Below are 10,225 nucleotides of genomic sequence, written 5' to 3'. Positions count from 1 at the left end.
AAACTCTGCTATTCATAAGAAGAACTCATATACATAGGAGCGATGGATGCCAGGGTGTTCCAAGAGGCTGTGCACAAGGGTATTTCCATCACAGATTACCACACCTCTGAGAGACTTAAATGTGGCTTGATCAACACTAGATCGTTAGTCAAGCACATCCAGGAGGTGTGCACTATGCTGGAGTGCCTGGACCTGGATATGCTATTCATGACTGAAACCTGGACACGAGTCGACTCTTTCGTTGAATTGGGGTTAGCCTGTCCAGCAGGGTATAAAATCTTTCACAAACCTAGGCCAGTAGGGAGAGGCAGAGGAGTTGGAGTGATATTTAAAGATAAGTGGGACTTTTTGCCCCTACACATCGACGATGTCGAGGGAACAGAATTATTTGGCTTCACACTGAATGAGGCAGGAGGACAAACGCTGTCTGGGATAGTGTGCTATAGACCTACCGGAGGTCAAATCACCCATATTCAGGCCTTGATTGACACTTTTGTTAACATGTCATTGACCCACTCAAGGCTGATTATAGTGGATAACTTTAATCTCTCGGACAATGGGAGCTCTAGTCCATCTTACAAAGACCTAACACAAGCTTGTGAGAGCATCAATTTGCAGCAATTGGTACTCCAATCGACTCACCAAGGACGCCATACCTTAGACTTAGTTTTTGCCAAGCATGCGGAGGCAGAGTTGGTCAAAGTTTTGCCCCAATGCTGGACCGATGACTCCCTAATTCATTTTTGGATAGCCGTGCCCAGCACAAACAACAAGCTGACTCAGCCTGCAATCTTCCCTCAAGGAAGGGAATGGGCCAAATTATTGAAAAATAGACAGGTGCTGCTTCTATCTGAACAGAATATATTTGTACCCAGTAAGTCAGTGGAAGAAAACTATCATATTTTCTGTGATCAAATAAATCATACTCCGGATCAGATCATTCAGGTTAAGAGGCTAAAGAATAGGAAGAAACCGTCTGCCCCTTGGTACAATGAAGAATTGAAACAGATGCAAAAAAAATGCAGAAAGACAATGGGGAAAGCTTTATGATGATTCATATAAAATAACCTTAAAACAATTACAGATTCTATATAAGGAAATGATCGCTAGATCCAAAGCTGAATATTATGCAAAAAACATTCTGTTGGCACCCAACAGCACGAAAACTCTTTTCACCATAATGAAGGACCTGTCCAACCCAGCCTGTGTGAGCAACAAGAGCAAAGCGTCACAAAAGCTTTGTGACGACATTGTCATCCACTTTGAAGAGAAGAGCAATAAGATTATTGATGGTCTCAATTTAAATGATAAAAACAATCTGGACGTGAAAAGAGATCTATCTACAATAGTGGTAGTGGAACAACAGGAAGAGGTAACTGATAGTTATCAAAAGGCAGGGCAAGAGTCTTTTCAAATTCCCACTGAGGAAATATTTAACAAACTAACTCTGAGTGTGTCCTCTGGCTCGCCTCTGGACCCTCTCCCACAGAAAATATGGAAAGAACTTAACTCAGAATTATTTCCCTGAATATGACAGATCTGTTGCCAATCTTTGGATACAGGAATCGTTCCGGAGTGTTGGAAGCAGGCAATGGTGAAACTGCTACATAAAAAACCCACCCTTGATCCTCTGTGTCCATCAAGTTTTAGACCTATTTCCTTGCTGCCCTATCCAGTAAAGATCTCGGAGTGAGCGGTCAGTAAATCGCTTTCCCACTTCTTGGAAGAAAATCAACTGTTAGACAAGGCACAATTCGGGTTCCGTCCAGGGCATGGAACTGAAACTACCCTAGTGACAGTACTCGATAATCTAAGAATGAGGGCAGACAATGGCAATGCGACCATACTGGTATTATTGGACATGTCTGCCACGTTCAACACAGTAAATCATAGCATTTTGTTCAAGAGAATCCCGTGCACCACGGGGTACCACAGGGATCAGCAATAAGTCCAGTATTATTCAACATTTATTTGCGCCCACTCATTATCAAATCCTTTGGCATTGACCTAGTCAACTATGCAGATGATACACAGCTGGTGTTCTCTCTAGAAGGAGATCAGGCAGTGTCTCTGGATAAATTCCAGGAGTGCATGCAAAGTACCACAAAATGGCTTAGAAATAACTCCTTACAATTCAATGGAGAAAAAACAGAGATTGTATACTGCTCCTCGACTAAAATTGCTCACCCCTTTCCTTCAGAATTTAGACTCACCCCCACAGACAAACCTCTGACCCCAGCTAGAACAGTACGCAATCTGGGGGTTATGTTGGATGATAACCTCCAGTTGGAGTCACAAGTTAATAAGACAGTGGGCACCTGTTTCTCCCTGATTAGAGCCTTACAAACAATTCTCCCTCTGCTGCCCACTACTACTAGGTCACAGGTAGTGAGGAGTGTAGGAATGAGCAGGTTGGACCACTGCAATTCTTTGTAACTAGGTGCACCAAACTCAGTAATATTGAAGCTGCAAAGGATTCAGACTATAGCAGCCAAATTGTGTTTAAATTGGCAACGGATATCCTCAACATCGCTGGCTTTGAAGAACCTTCATTGGCTGACAATCTGCAAAGAATACAATTCAAATCACTCTGTACTGTGTTTAGAGCAGTACATGGGCTGGGCCTGAAATCCTTGCAGAGAAAATTTAAGTGGTATGCTCCCAAGAAAAAATCTCTGTTCATCAAGCACAAATCTGGTGGCTACTACGAGATTTAAGAAGGTTAGGACTGGTGGGAGAGCCTTTGGTGTCGCAGCCTCGCGGCTTTGGAATGATCTCCCCATAGACATTAGACGAATCCAAAACCTGCTTCCATTTAGAAAGAGGTTGAAGACCTGGCTCTTCCTGAGGGAGGAGTAACTTTGAGTCCTTCTTTATCTTCTGGACAGGTCATCTACATGCACATTGACAACAGGAGAAGTCTCAGCGCCAGAATACCCGTGGGGTGACAGTTGCGCTATAAAAGTGCATATTACATTACATTACTGAGTGTGCCCTGGGTTCCTGCCAAACAGGTACCCAGGGCCTATGTTCTTTGCCTAAAATGCATTAATGACAAAACTCAATTGGCACTCTTTGGTCACATGTCTGTCCCTTGTAAATGGTACAATAGGTACCAAGGGCACTGTGGCTAGGGAAGGCCTCTAAGGGCAGCAGCACTTATTGTGCTGCCCATAGAGGCCCTGTACCTTTACACACTCACACTGCCATTGCAGACTGTATGCTTTGGTGCAGAACAAACTGAAGAGTCAATGTTGGCTAGGGCTTGCGCCAAAGCCAGGCAGAAACCACCACTCTAGTCAGGGCTGGGGAGTTACACGCCAAAGATAACCCCTGCTCACCCCCTTGGTAGCTTGGCACCAGCAGTCAGGCTTATCCCGGAGGCAATGTGTAAAGCGTTTGCGCACGCACACAGCAACAACACCCAAGGCCCACCACAAAAGAAACTCCACACAAGGTTATATATAAAAATAGCCTTTGTATTATAATTATAATAAACACATTAGATGATAATCACATAATTTACACTGTGCCAACTGGCACTGGGCAGAATTTTACAAGGGACTATTTACATGGGACAGGGCCACATGGATCACTGTCAGAATCAGCACAAATCACCAATTTGTACATATAGGACATATACTAACTGTAACACAAATTAGCACGGTAGAGCACAACCAGTAACTACTGGCGCAATAATGACCTCAGCGTCATCACACTAGCATCAGGTATAAAACCTATCCTGCATCCATCACAGGGGCATAAACACATTATGCAATTTCTCATTGGTCTAACGCATTAGACCTAACCACCTAAGTATACCTACACTAGGGGCGTATATCGCACAGGGAAGTACAATCTCCCTAACACCAACCTAAACAAGTAAAACAACCTCCTAGGCAGAAATGACCACATTTAGAGGTATAAAACACAGGGTGCGCAAAACATGCTATACACAGTACATTTCCTAGCACCCAATCACATTAGCATGAATCACCACAACACCTCAATCGCATTAGGGTCCAGGTCGCACCAGAACCTAAACGTAGCAGCTGCCCACTACTTGCTGGGCAGCTGGGGACAAGGACAGGGCCTAAACGCTGCAGCTGGCACTAAGTGCTGCGCAGCTGTGGAAGGCACCTAGGAGGCATGGGCTCTCAATGGCCCCTGAGACAATATGCCAAAACATTGGAGCCATCTGGCTCAGAAAATAACATGTCCCCCTGGAGCACACTGGCTCCTTTAAGTCATATGCGCCAACCGTTGGAGCCATTTAGGCTCAGAGAACAAACTGGCACACGTGCTGGAGCCACTCAGGGCTCTGAAAACAACTATGCCCCTTTGGAGCCACGCAGGCTCTGGAAATCATTATGCTCATGTTGGGGCCCCCTGGGCTCTGAAACCATAATGCCTCCTTTGTTGGAGCCTCAGGCTTTTAAACAATGTCCCCGTACATTGGAGCACCACTTGCGCTCTTAGAAATAACATGTCCCGTTTGGAGCGCACTAGCGCTCTAAACCATACAATGCGGTCCCGTTGGAGCCTCACAGGCTCTTAAACAATGTGCCCCGTTGTTGGAGCGTCACTTGCGCTCTTAAAATACCGATGCCCAATGTTGGAGCGGCCCACTGCACAAACGGGGCCACTCTGACCGGGTGCCTCTGCCAGGCACCACTCACGTGAGCCCCACTCACCTGGGCTCTTTGCTGGCGAGGATCCCGGCACCTGGGGAAGGCCTGCGGGGCTTCCCTCCTCTCATGGGAGCCCCGCTCAGCCTCCGCTACCTTCCCTCTTCACCTGGGCCCCCTCCTGGGACCCGGGACTTCTCTGCACATCCGGCGGGCTCTCATCGGCATACGAGAGCCCCGCTCGACACCGCTTCCCTTCCTCGCGTCTCCGGGCGGGACTTCCTTTAGGGAGGCGGAAGTTCCGCCCCGCCAAGGCATCGCACTGCCTGACTTCCACCCGGGCCGCAGCGGTGATTCCTTCTCGGCAGGCACAAGGAGGGGTAGGCTCCCTCAAATTCCATATAGACAGCGGGGTGGGCACCCGCTAGTTCAGCTAAGATAAGCGGGGTGGGCACCCGATTAAAATCATGAAAATAAGCGGGGTAGGCTCCCGCTAGCCGCATAAAGAGGAGAATAAAGCGGGGTAGGCTCCGTGATTGCAAGTAAAAATGCGGGGGAATCCCTACACCGGGGATTCCCTCCTGCCCGGAGAGCTTGGCGCTGGGGAGCCCTCGCGCTCCTTCCTAGGACGATTACAGCGCCTGGCTGTAATGGACATACAGCGCTCCTTCCTCCTGGACCAGAAATAAAGCGCTCCTGGAGGCGCTAGAGCCATCACAAAGTCCTGCACCCAACAATAAGGGAATTTAGCAAGCAAAAGGGTCCCAAACAGTCCTCCAGGCATCCAGGGCATCCAGGGGCTGGGCAGGGCCCAGGGAGGCAAGCATTCCCCTGGGCCCCAGCAGCAGCACGCCCCTGGTAGATTCAAGTACACAAAACAAGAACATTTTCATGGGGTCACAGCCCCTCTTTTATACACCAAATCCTTTGTTCTCAAAGGTGCAGGGAAGGGGCGAACCAGATACAACTGGTTCCTGAGCACTTTGTTTTGCTCAGCCCCTCTCCCTATTCTCAGAACAGTCCAGGGTCATCAGTCGCACCACAGGGGGCGGAGCCAGCATTGTGTGGGAAAAGCCCAGCCCTATTCAGGTCCCAGGTGTACTCCTCCCACCCATCTGGCTGCTGATCTCCCCATTCACCACTGGGTGATTCCTCCTGACTCTGGGGATTCCCTAGCCCATCACATGACCTCAGCCAGCCAATCGCCAGACAAGGCACTCATTTCACACTGCACACAGAAGTGCCCACTTCTAGAAGTGGCACTTCCACACTAGCTACATGGACGCCGCACACATCATCGCGCAGCATTTCATCACACGAGTCTGCACATACCAAACTCGCACCTGCACTCCCCACGCATCAGGAACTACCAGGAACACATACATTCCCCCATGCATTCCTATGGGAGGGCAGGTCAGTCTCACCAAACCATACACAGAGCGCACGCGCTTTCCACTGGGACACAGTGTGAAAGCGCCTAGAGGCCTAAAACCACTAGTACAACACAGGAAAAAGGCTAGGATACTGCAAAAAGTTCTAGGGGTGAACTTGCCAGAGGGGCCAAGTCCAACAGTCAACATGGCACACATCCGTGTGTGCCCAAGTCTTCAAACCACTGCCCTGGTATAGGTCAGCCACCCCTTGAGCTGGGTGCACTCTACCAGTGGTGAGGGTACAGGTGCATGAGCCCTGTACCCCTACACTGTCTAAACCAATTCTTAGATATTGTAAGTGCAGTAATGTATTAAGAGTATATGGTACTGGCAGCTTGTCATTACGAACTCCAGAGCACCATAATGGCTTTACTGAAAGCTGGGAAGCTTGCTATAAAACCTTTCAGCACATTAAAGCCACACTGATATCAGTGTGGGATTTAATGAAAAATGCGCTCAGAGGTCAACTTAGAGATGTTCCCTGAAAAACAACCTAACTCTTGTGTCCTGGCTGAGTGGCTGCTCGCCAGCTGCCACCACCAGACATGTTTCTGGATCCCTAGGTCAAGAGCCTGCTACTCTTGGGGGTCTGAAACAATGCACATCCTGGGACAAGGTGCCAAGCCTCCTCCCCCAGGATGGGTGGGGTCCACGGAGGGGAAGCTTTAAAGGCTTGCCACCTTTGTGAGCTACCCCAGCCCTTTGCTGCTTCCAGCAACTGGCTCCCACTGGCTATGACCCTCCACTTTGGGTGGGAGAATCGGTGGGAAAAACAAGTGAGGAAGGGAGGTGTGCCTACCTTTGCCAACCCCACCCCTCAGGTGGGGGAGGCGTGTTGAAGCACAACTCTCAGTCTCCACCATCATGCAGATGGGGGGACCCAGCCAACCAGAGAGAGGCATATGCCCACCTCCTATTGGAGGGTGGCATAATTTGGGGTGTAACCACCCCAAGGAAGGGACCCATTGGTCCCAACCTTTATGTACCCATAACACCCCTAAATCTAGTATTTAGGGGAAAGCCTGAACCTTGCCTCCCCAGACAAGAACCAGCCAGAAGAAAAGAAGAAGAAGGACCGAAGAAGCCGTGCTGAACTAAGAAGAGAAGGACGCCCACTGACATGCCCCTGTCCTACCGGCCTGTCTGCACCTCCAACCTGCTCCAGCGCAATCCCGGTGTGTCCTGCATCCAGCAGCCTCAATAACCTGAAGAACCTACCCTGCCTTTATCTCCTGTGAGCACCGTATTTGCTCACCCACAGACCCTGGCCCTGGCCCACTCCATGAGTCTGCACCACTCAGCACCCAATGCCCACGGCCCGAATTCGAGTGGCCCAACACCACAAGGAGGTCTCCCTGGTGAACCTGACCTGAGATTTAATGATCTCTGACCTGCCTCAAATCTCCAATCGAAGCCTGCTGCCCCTTTCTGGATGACACCCCGACCACGACTGGAGCTGGTAAGAAAACCCGATGCCTAAAGACACCTCTGCACCTGATGTCCCACAGCCTTGGGTGGCACAACCGACGGTGCCCCAGCATCCCAGGCATCCCAACTTACCTCTCCAAGCAGTGGTCACCTCCAGAAGATCTACGTCCCCGAGCCTGCAGTCTTTGTTGCAACCGGAGAATCCCATTGAAAACAACAGGGCACCCAAAACCAAACCAGCACCCTGCACCCAGCTGCCACTGCACCGCTGCAGGTGCATTTTGTGTGCTAAACCGGATCCTTCTTTGCCCACACCAGGAAATTTGCTCCCACAACCTTGTGGCCTGCTCATGAGCAGCCACCAACTGGAGGCACCAATCCCCCTTTGGATAACATTGGGCCTCAGCACTCTGCACCCGGCCACCTCAGTGTCGCTGAGGGTGTTTCAAGAGTGCATCCTTGACCCTGGGGAAACCCTAGTTCTTACCCCAGAATACCAACTCCCACATATAAGTACTTACCTGCAAACCATTAACTTTATTTCCTCCCATAGGTTTGCATTGACTGCTTTTCTTGAAAATTGTGTGGATTTGGTTTGTATGGAACGTTCAAAAACTGCATATGTATTAAAAGTGAATTACTTACCTTTTGTCTTTGAGATGTCTCAGCGTGCTATCTAGGCATATCACACTGATTAGCAAACGTAATCTGAAAAGTAGTGTATATAGTAATCTGTAAAGTAACTAAAAATTAATTCTGAACTGTTGACTTACCTGTAATTCAACCAACTGTATTTGAACCTACATTCAACCGTAAAACACTGCATAAGATATTGCAAAGTATTATTTCACTTACCTGTACTAGGCTTGGCTTGGTTCTAGAAATAAAATAACAAAATAATATTTTTGATACAAACAAATTAGTGTGACTTCAGTCTTTGAGTGTGTGACACAATTTCTTGCCTGGCTGTGCACAACAAATGCTTAACACTACCCTCTGATAAAGCCTTACTGCTCACCCACACTAACACAAATAGAGAGTAAGGTGCTATGTACTTTTACCTCTGCCTTGCTTTGGGGTTCCACTGTACTCTGTGCACTCTATACCTAAATTTGGTATGGTATATAGTGCCACTGGAGTCAAGCTATCCTTGCTAGAGAGGGGTAAAACCCCGAAACCGGTCCTAGGATGTATGTTTCCAGTCCAGGGAGAACCTGGCTTGGCAGTTCGGCCTAGACTGTTCCCATGAGGCCCAGGGTCAAAACTGATTTGCATATGGCCAGGTCTAAACTGGGGTGGCATGGTGAGCAAAAGAATGATGGATTTAACCCAGATCCCTTGACTGGGGGTGAATGTTTTGATTTGTTCTGCATTCCGTCCATCAATTGTGTGTCTTTTGCTTTCTCGCCCTAAGTGTGCCAGGTATGCCCAGACGTGGGTCCTGGGCTCACTGTGCCACTGGAGTCAAGCTATCCTGGCTGAAGAGGGGAGAAACTCCGAAACCGGTCCAAGGATGCTTGTTTCCGGTCCAGGGAGGACCTGGCTTGGCAGTTCGGGTTGGACTGTTCCCATGAGGAACAGGGTCAAGACCGATTTGCATATGGCCAGGTCTAAACTGGGGTGGCATGGTGAACAAAAGAATTATGGATTTAGCCCAGATTTCTTGTCTGGGGTGAATGTTTTGATTTGTTCTGCATTCCGTTCATCAATTGTGTGTCTTTTGCTTTCTCGCCCATAGTATATACATACCCAGCTTCCTACACAGGGTGCCAGGGGGGTCATGTTTATACCCTGGGGGATGATGTGGTCACTAGCCAATGGAATACCATGCCACCTCCCATTAGGTGATGACTTTCCAACTATGTGTGGTATCTAGCAATCCCATAGAGCCCTATTCTGTCCCCTCTCAAGATGTCAGGCCCCTAACCCGGATGTCAGGAACTTGGTAACCCACGCTGGAGGTGGGGCTACCTGCAGCTACATGCCCATGGGAATATGGGTTTGGGCGCTTGTCTTCCCTCTCGGTCCCAGTCTCCAGCCTGTCCGCCTGAACTAAGGGCAGCCCCTCAGGAGTGTGAATACCATTTTCCCATCAAAGTTGGCTTCACCTTTGAAGGTCGCCTTTTGGGCTAACACCCTCAGTGGCTTCATACACAGGGGAGGTAACATCTCACCCTGTAGCAGGCTGCTATTGTTCCTAAGCCTGGAAGTCATTCACACGGCTCCCCAGGTCAGCAGAATTCTGTCTGTTGGCCAGGAACTATGTGAGGTCACTGGACAAATTGGCTCATAGAGTTGCAACTTTCCTAAAAGTTTCATTTCTTTAATAGTGACATTGAATTTGATCTGGGCATCAAGTCAGATTTTTGCAATGATCTATTTGATGCCTTACAGTACCCAGCTACAAAGTCCCATTCAGAAGTTAGTTGGGCTGAGGGGTCAGCCAGTAACCCTGTGTTAGCCAATTGGGCTAGTAGCCCTGCCACCACAGAAAAAATGTAAATTTGGAAGTGTTGCTGTTAAGGCATTTATAAAAATATATGTCCTACTTAATAATGTAAAGCTCCCTGCCCTAGGGGTCTATAGGCCTTCCTTAGTGAAGACTTACATATATTGCTAAAGGAAGAGAGGCCTTTGCCATTAGTTTAAATAACAAAGTTGAATTAGCAGTATTACCACTGCCCTTCCAGTCTGCAGTGGCAGGCTGGAAGTAGTTTTCTACATTGTCACATAGAG

This window comes from Triturus cristatus, chromosome 11 (assembly GCF_964204655.1).
Source record: "Triturus cristatus chromosome 11, aTriCri1.1, whole genome shotgun sequence".
Taxonomy (NCBI): Eukaryota; Metazoa; Chordata; class Amphibia; order Caudata; family Salamandridae; genus Triturus; species Triturus cristatus.
This window is presented reverse-complemented; position numbering follows the sequence as displayed.